The sequence below is a fragment of the Pseudophryne corroboree genome, chromosome 6 (genome assembly GCF_028390025.1).
Source record: "Pseudophryne corroboree isolate aPseCor3 chromosome 6, aPseCor3.hap2, whole genome shotgun sequence".
Taxonomy (NCBI): domain Eukaryota; kingdom Metazoa; phylum Chordata; class Amphibia; order Anura; family Myobatrachidae; genus Pseudophryne; species Pseudophryne corroboree.
In genome coordinates this window covers 38,723,610-38,731,109 of record NC_086449.1, presented here as the reverse complement: position 1 = coordinate 38,731,109, position 7,500 = coordinate 38,723,610, and the positions used below count along the sequence as shown (strand labels likewise).

The window sequence follows — 7,500 nt, the reverse complement described above, 5'->3', positions numbered from 1 at the left end:
TAGTTTGTTTACTGATTGCGGTGCTTTAGACGATAAATATACTTTCTGTAAAAACTGAATCAAGAATTTGGTTATTGATAAGCAAACAAGCCCACATCTTTGCTTCCATAACCAAAGAATATGACTGTTTGTCTTTCCTTAAATGTAAAGTCATTATTCTTAGCAAAATAAGTAAGCTGAAAGGAAAAATTGATCAAAAAAATCAAATTACTTCTAAATGTCTTACAAAATAAAGTAATTGTTGGTGTTAGCACTTATGTAAAATTTTGAAGATGTAAGTTACCGGAATTGAAATGATGCAATATGAAACAAAACTTAATCATAAAGAAACCAAGAGTACAGAGTATGCTTCAATGTCAAGATATGGTGATGTCAAATTAACTGGGTATTTTTTGTATAAGTATTATGAGAAATGAGCAGAATGGGCATTTATTATGAAACTGTGCAGGTGATATAGTTATCCCTGTGAGCAAATATCACATTACAGAAGGTGGATGACAGACTTGGCAATTTGTTTCTTTTATGGTGTTTCATTTGGTAAATTTCATCTTCAAAATGGTAATTGACCCCGACGTGATTTGAACACGCAACCTTCTGATCTGGAGTCAGACGCGCTACTGTTGCGCCACGAGGTCATTTATGAGCAATGGTTTGTTTACTGATTGCGGTGCTTTAGACGATAAATATACTTTCTGTAAAAACTGAATCAAGAATTTGGTTATTGATAAGCAAACAAGCCCACATCTTTGCTTCCATAACCAAAGAATATGACTGTTTGTCTTTCCTTAAATGTAGTCATTATTCTTAGCAAAATAAGTAAGCTGAAAGGAAAAATTGATCAAAAAAATAAAATTACTTCTAAATGTCTTACAAAATAAAGTAATTGTTGGTGTTAGCACTTATGTAAAATTTTGAAGTTGTAAGTGACCGGAATTGAAATGATGCAATATGAAACAAAACTTAATCATAAAGAAACCAAGAGTACAGAGTATGCTTCAATGTCAAGATATGGTGATGTCAAATTAACTGGGTATTTTTTGTATAAGTATTATGAGAAATGAGCAGAATGGGCATTTATTATGAAACTGTGCAGGTGATATAGTTATCCCTGTGAGCAAATATCACATTACAGAAGGTGGATGACAGACTTGGCAATTTGTTTCTTTTATGGTGTTTCATTTGGTAAATTTCATCTTCAAAATGGTAATTGACCCCGACGTGATTTGAACACGCAACCTTCTGATCTGGAGTCAGACGCACTACCGTTACGCCACGAGGTCATTTATGAGCAATGGTTTGTTTACTGATTGCGGTGCTTTAGACGATAAATATACTTTCTGTAAAAACTGAATCAAGAATTTGGTTATTGATAAGCAAACAAGCCCACATCTTTGCTTCCATAACCAAAGAATATGACTGTTTGTCTTTCCTTAAATGTAGTCATTATTCTTAGCAAAATAAGTAAGCTGAAAGGAAAAATTGATCAAAAAAATCAAATTACTTCTAAATGTCTTACAAAATAAAGTAATTGTTGGTGTTAGCACTTATGTAAAATTTTGAAGTTGTAAGTGACCGGAATTGAAATGATGCAATATGAAACAAAACTTAATCATAAAGAAACCAAGAGTACAGAGTATGCTTCAATGTCAAGATATGGTGATGTCCAATTAACTGGGTATTTTTTGTATAAGTATTATGAGAAATGAGCAGAATGGGCATTTATTATGAAACTGTGCAGGTGATATAGTTATACCTGTGAGCAAATATCACATTACAGAAGGTGGATGACAGGCTTGGCAATTTGTTTCTTTTATGGTGTTTCATTTGGTAAATTTCATCTTCAAAATGGTAATTGACCCCGACGTGATTTGAACACGCAACCTTCTGATCTGGAATCAGACGCGCTACCGTTGCGCCACGAGGTCATTTATGAGCAATGGTTTGTTTACTGATTGCGGTGCTTTAGACGATAAATATACTTTCTGTAAAAACTGAATCAAGAATTTGGTTATTGATAAGCAAACAAGCCCACATCTTTGCTTCCATAACCAAAGAATATGACTGTTTGTCTTTCCTTAAATGTAGTCATTATTCTTAGCAAAATAAGTAAGCTGAAAGGAAAAATTGATCAAAAAAAATCAAATTACTTCTAAATGTCTTACAAAATAAAGTAATTGTTGGTGTTAGCACTTATGTAAAATTTTGAAGTTGTAAGTGACCGGAATTGAAATGATGCAATATGAAACAAAACTTAATCATAAAGAAACCAAGAGTACAGAGTATGCTTCAATGTCAAGATATGGTGATGTCAAATTAACTGGGTATTTTTTGTATAAGTATTATGAGAAATGAGCAGAATGGGCATTTATTATGAAACTGTGCAGGTGATATAGTTATCCCTGTGAGCAAATATCACATTACAGAAGGTGGATGACAGACTTGGCAATTTGTTTCTTTTATGGTGTTTCATTTGGTAAATTTCATCTTCAAAATGGTAATTGACCCCGACGTGATTTGAACACGCAACCTTCTGATCTGGAGTCAGACGCGCTACCGTTGCGCCACGAGGTCATTTTTGAGCAATGGTTTGTTTACTGATTGCGGTGCTTTAGACGATAAATATACTTTCTGTAAAAACTGAATCAAGAATTTGGTTATTGATAAGCAAACAAGCCCACATCTTTGCTTCCATGACCAAAGAATATGACTGTTTGTCTTTCCTTAAATGTAAAGTCATTATTCTTAGCAAAATAAGTAAGCTGAAAGGAAAAATTTATCAAAAAAATCAAATTACTTCTAAATGTCTTACAAAATAAAGTAATTGTTGGTGTTAACACTTATGTAAAATTTTGAAGATGTAAGTTACCGGAATTGAAATGATGCAATATGAAACAAAACTTAATCATAAAGACACCAAGAGTACAGAGTATGCTTCAATGTCAAGATATGGTGATGTCAAATGAACTGGGTATTTTTTGTATAAGTAGTATGAGAAATGAACATTTATTATGAAACTGTGCAGGTGATATAGTTATCCCTGTGAGCAAATATCACATTACAGAAGGTGGATGACAGACTTGGCAATTTGTTTCTTTTATGGTGTTTCATTTGGTAAATTTCATCTTCAAAATGGTAATTGACCCCGACGTGATTTGAACACGCAACCTTCTGATCTGGAGTCAGACGCACTACCGTTGCGCCACGAGGTCATTTATGAGCAATGGTTTGTTTACTGATTGCGGTGCTTTAGACGATAAATATACTTTCTGTAAAAACTGAATCAAGAATTTGGTTATTGATAAGCAAACAAGCCCACATCTTTGCTTCCATAACCAAAGAATATGACTGTTTGTCTTTCCTTAAATGTAGTCATTATTCTTAGCAAAATAAGTAAGCTGAAAGGAAAAATTGATCAAAAAAATCAAATTACTTCTAAATGTCTTACAAAATAAAGTAATTGTTGGTGTTAGCACTTATGTAAAATTTTGAAGTTGTAAGTGACCGGAATTGAAATGATGCAATATGAAACAAAACTTAATCATAAAGAAACCAAGAGTACAGAGTATGCTTCAATGTCAAGATATGGTGATGTCCAATTAACTGGGTATTTTTTGTATAAGTATTATGAGAAATGAGCAGAATGGGCATTTATTATGAAACTGTGCAGGTGATATAGTTATACCTGTGAGCAAATATCACATTACAGAAGGTGGATGACAGGCTTGGCAATTTGTTTCTTTTATGGTGTTTCATTTGGTAAATTTCATCTTCAAAATGGTAATTGACCCCGACGTGATTTGAACACGCAACCTTCTGATCTGGAATCAGACGCGCTACCGTTGCGCCACGAGGTCATTTATGAGCAATGGTTTGTTTACTGATTGCGGTGCTTTAGACGATAAATATACTTTCTGTAAAAACTGAATCAAGAATTTGGTTATTGATAAGCAAACAAGCCCACATCTTTGCTTCCATAACCAAAGAATATGACTGTTTGTCTTTCCTTAAATGTAGTCATTATTCTTAGCAAAATAAGTAAGCTGAAAGGAAAAATTGATCAAAAAAAATCAAATTACTTCTAAATGTCTTACAAAATAAAGTAATTGTTGGTGTTAGCACTTATGTAAAATTTTGAAGTTGTAAGTGACCGGAATTGAAATGATGCAATATGAAACAAAACTTAATCATAAAGAAACCAAGAGTACAGAGTATGCTTCAATGTCAAGATATGGTGATGTCAAATTAACTGGGTATTTTTTGTATAAGTATTATGAGAAATGAGCAGAATGGGCATTTATTATGAAACTGTGCAGGTGATATAGTTATCCCTGTGAGCAAATATCACATTACAGAAGGTGGATGACAGACTTGGCAATTTGTTTCTTTTATGGTGTTTCATTTGGTAAATTTCATCTTCAAAATGGTAATTGACCCCGACGTGATTTGAACACGCAACCTTCTGATCTGGAGTCAGACGCGCTACCGTTGCACCACGAGGTCATTTTTGAGCAATGGTTTGTTTACTGATTGCGGTGCTTTAGACGATAAATATACTTTCTGTAAAAACTGAATCAAGAATTTGGTTATTGATAAGCAAACAAGCCCACATCTTTGCTTCCATGACCAAAGAATATGACTGTTTGTCTTTCCTTAAATGTAAAGTCATTATTCTTAGCAAAATAAGTAAGCTGAAAGGAAAAATTTATCAAAAAAATCAAATTACTTCTAAATGTCTTACAAAATAAAGTAATTGTTGGTGTTAACACTTATGTAAAATTTTGAAGATGTAAGTTACCGGAATTGAAATGATGCAATATGAAACAAAACTTAATCATAAAGACACCAAGAGTACAGAGTATGCTTCAATGTCAAGATATGGTGATGTCAAATTAACTGGGTATTTTTTGTATAAGTAGTATGAGAAATGAACATTTATTATGAAACTGTGCAGGTGATATAGTTATCCCTGTGAGCAAATATCACATTACAGAAGGTGGATGACAGACTTGGCAATTTGTTTCTTTTATGGTGTTTCATTTGGTAAATTTCATCTTCAAAATGGTAATTGACCCCGACGTGATTTGAACACGCAACCTTCTGATCTGGAGTCAGACGCGCTACTGTTGCGCCACAAGGTCATTTATGAGCAATGGTTTGTTTACTGATTGCGGTGCTTTAGACGATAAATATACTTTCTGTAAAAACTGAATCAAGAATTTGGTTATTGATAAGCAAACAAGCCCACATCTTTGCTTCCATAACCAAAGAATATGACTGTTTGTCTTTCCTTAAATGTAGTCATTATTCTTAGCAAAATAAGTAAACTGAAAGGAAAAATTGATCAAAAAAATCAAATTACTTCTAAATGTCTTACAAAATAAAGTAATTGTTGGTGTTAGCACTTATGTAAAATTTTGAAGTTGTAAGTGACCGGAATTGAAATGATGCAATATGAAACAAAACGTAATCATAAAGAAACCAAGAGTACAGAGTATGCTTCAATGTCAAGATATGGTGATGTCCAATTAACTGGGTATTTTTTGTATAAGTATTATGAGAAATGAGCATTTATTATGAAACTGTGCAGGTGATATAGTTATACCTGTGAGCAAATATCACATTACAGAAGGTGGATGACAGACTTGGCAATTTGTTTCTTTTATGGTGTTTCATTTGGTAAATTTCATCTTCAAAATGGTAATTGACCCCGACGTGATTTGAACACGCAACCTTCTGATCTGGAGTCAGACGCGCTACCGTTGCGCCACGAGGTCATTTTTGAGCAATGGTTTGTTTACTGATTGCGGTGCTTTAGACGATAAATATACTTTCTGTAAAAACTGAATCAAGAATTTGGTTATTGATAAGCAAACAAGCCCACATCTTTGCTTCCATAACCAAAGAATATGACTGTTTGTCTTTCCTTAAATGTAGTCATTATTCTTAGCAAAATAAGTAAGCTGAAAGGAAAAATTGATCAAAAAAATCAAATTACTTCTAAATGTCTTACAAAATAAAGTAATTGTTGGTGTTAGCACTTATGTAAAATTTTGAAGTTGTAAGTGACCGGAATTGAAATGATGCAATATGAAACAAAACTTAATCATAAAGAAACCAAGAGTACAGAGTATGCTTCAATGTCAAGATATGGTGATGTCCAATGAACTGGGTATTTTTTGTATAAGTATTATGAGAAATGAGCAGAATGGGCATTTATTATGAAACTGTGCAGGTGATATAGTTATACCTGTGAGCAAATATCACATTACAGAAGGTGGATGACAGACTTGGCAATTTGTTTCTTTTATGGTGTTTCATTTGGTAAATTTCATCTTCAAAATGGTAATTGACCCCGACGTGATTTGAACACGCAACCTTCTGATCTGGAGTCAGACGCGCTACCGTTGCGCCACGAGGTCATTTATGAGCAATAGTTTGTTTACTGATTGCGGTGCTTTAGACGATAAATATACTTTCTGTAAAAACTGAATCAAGAATTTGGTTATTGATAAGCAAACAAGCCCACATCTTTGCTTCCATAACCAAAGAATATGACTGTTTGTCTTTCCTTAAATGTAAAGTCATTATTCTTAGCAAAATAAGTAAGCTGAAAGGAAAAATTGATCAAAAAAATCAAATTACTTCTAAATATCTTACAAAATAAAGTAATTGTTGGTGTTAGCACTTATGTAAAATTTTGAAGATGTAAGTTACCGGAATTGAAATGATGCAATATGAAACAAAACTTAATCATAAAGAAACTAAGAGTACAGAGTATGCTTCAATGTCAAGATATGGTGATGTCAAATTAACTGGGTATTTTTTGTATAAGTATTATGAGAAATGAGCAGAATGGGCATTTATTATGAAACTGTGCAGGTGATATAGTTATCCCTGTGAGCAAATATCACATTACAGAAGGTGGATGACAGACTTGGCAATTTGTTTCTTTTATGGTGTTTCATTTGGTAAATTTCATCTTCAAGATGGTAATTGACCCCGACGTGATTTGAACACGCAACCTTCTGATCTGGAGTCAGACGCGCTACCGTTGCGCCACGAGGTCATTTTTGAGCAATGGTTTGTTTACTGATTGCGGTGCTTTAGACGATAAATATACTTTCTGTAAAAACTGAATCAAGAATTTGGTTATTGATAAGCAAACAAGCCCACATCTTTGCTTCCATAACCAAAGAATATGACTGTTTGTCTTTCCTTAAATGTAGTCATTATTCTTAGCAAAATAAGTAAGCTGAAAGGAAAAATTGATCAAAAAAATCAAATTACTTCTAAATGTCTTACAAAATAAAGTAATTGTTGGTGTTAGCACTTATGTAAAATTTTGAAGTTGTAAGTGACCGGAATTGAAATGATGCAATATGAAACAAAACTTAATCATAAAGAAACCAAGAGTACAGAGTATGCTTCAATGTCAAGATATGGTGATGTCCAATTAACTGGGTATTTTTTGTATAAGTATTATGAGAAATGAGCAGAATG

The 7,500-nt window shown here is 33.1% G+C and overlaps 11 non-coding genes across 11 annotated transcripts; all 11 read right to left on the bottom strand.

Moving 5' to 3' along the window:
• Positions 1 to 563: 563 nt before the first annotated feature.
• On the bottom strand, positions 564 to 635 carry TRNAW-CCA (transfer RNA tryptophan (anticodon CCA)). The gene has a single exon. It is a non-coding gene; the product is annotated as a tRNA-Trp (tRNA).
• A 573-nt stretch (positions 636 to 1,208) lies between these two features.
• TRNAW-CCA (transfer RNA tryptophan (anticodon CCA)) lies at positions 1,209 to 1,280 on the bottom strand. Its single transcript has one exon. It is a non-coding gene; the product is annotated as a tRNA-Trp (tRNA).
• Positions 1,281 to 1,853: 573 nt separating this feature from the next.
• Positions 1,854 to 1,925, bottom strand: TRNAW-CCA (transfer RNA tryptophan (anticodon CCA)). The gene has a single exon. It is a non-coding gene; the product is annotated as a tRNA-Trp (tRNA).
• A 574-nt stretch (positions 1,926 to 2,499) lies between these two features.
• Positions 2,500 to 2,571, bottom strand: TRNAW-CCA (transfer RNA tryptophan (anticodon CCA)). Its single transcript has one exon. It is a non-coding gene; the product is annotated as a tRNA-Trp (tRNA).
• A 566-nt stretch (positions 2,572 to 3,137) lies between these two features.
• On the bottom strand, positions 3,138 to 3,209 carry TRNAW-CCA (transfer RNA tryptophan (anticodon CCA)). Its single transcript has one exon. It is a non-coding gene; the product is annotated as a tRNA-Trp (tRNA).
• A 573-nt stretch (positions 3,210 to 3,782) lies between these two features.
• On the bottom strand, positions 3,783 to 3,854 carry TRNAW-CCA (transfer RNA tryptophan (anticodon CCA)). Its single transcript has one exon. It is a non-coding gene; the product is annotated as a tRNA-Trp (tRNA).
• Positions 3,855 to 4,428: 574 nt separating this feature from the next.
• Positions 4,429 to 4,500, bottom strand: TRNAW-CCA (transfer RNA tryptophan (anticodon CCA)). Its single transcript has one exon. It is a non-coding gene; the product is annotated as a tRNA-Trp (tRNA).
• A 566-nt stretch (positions 4,501 to 5,066) lies between these two features.
• TRNAW-CCA (transfer RNA tryptophan (anticodon CCA)) lies at positions 5,067 to 5,138 on the bottom strand. The gene has a single exon. It is a non-coding gene; the product is annotated as a tRNA-Trp (tRNA).
• Positions 5,139 to 5,702: 564 nt separating this feature from the next.
• Positions 5,703 to 5,774, bottom strand: TRNAW-CCA (transfer RNA tryptophan (anticodon CCA)). Its single transcript has one exon. It is a non-coding gene; the product is annotated as a tRNA-Trp (tRNA).
• Positions 5,775 to 6,347: 573 nt separating this feature from the next.
• TRNAW-CCA (transfer RNA tryptophan (anticodon CCA)) lies at positions 6,348 to 6,419 on the bottom strand. Its single transcript has one exon. It is a non-coding gene; the product is annotated as a tRNA-Trp (tRNA).
• A 575-nt stretch (positions 6,420 to 6,994) lies between these two features.
• TRNAW-CCA (transfer RNA tryptophan (anticodon CCA)) lies at positions 6,995 to 7,066 on the bottom strand. Its single transcript has one exon. It is a non-coding gene; the product is annotated as a tRNA-Trp (tRNA).
• Positions 7,067 to 7,500: the final 434 nt, after the last annotated feature.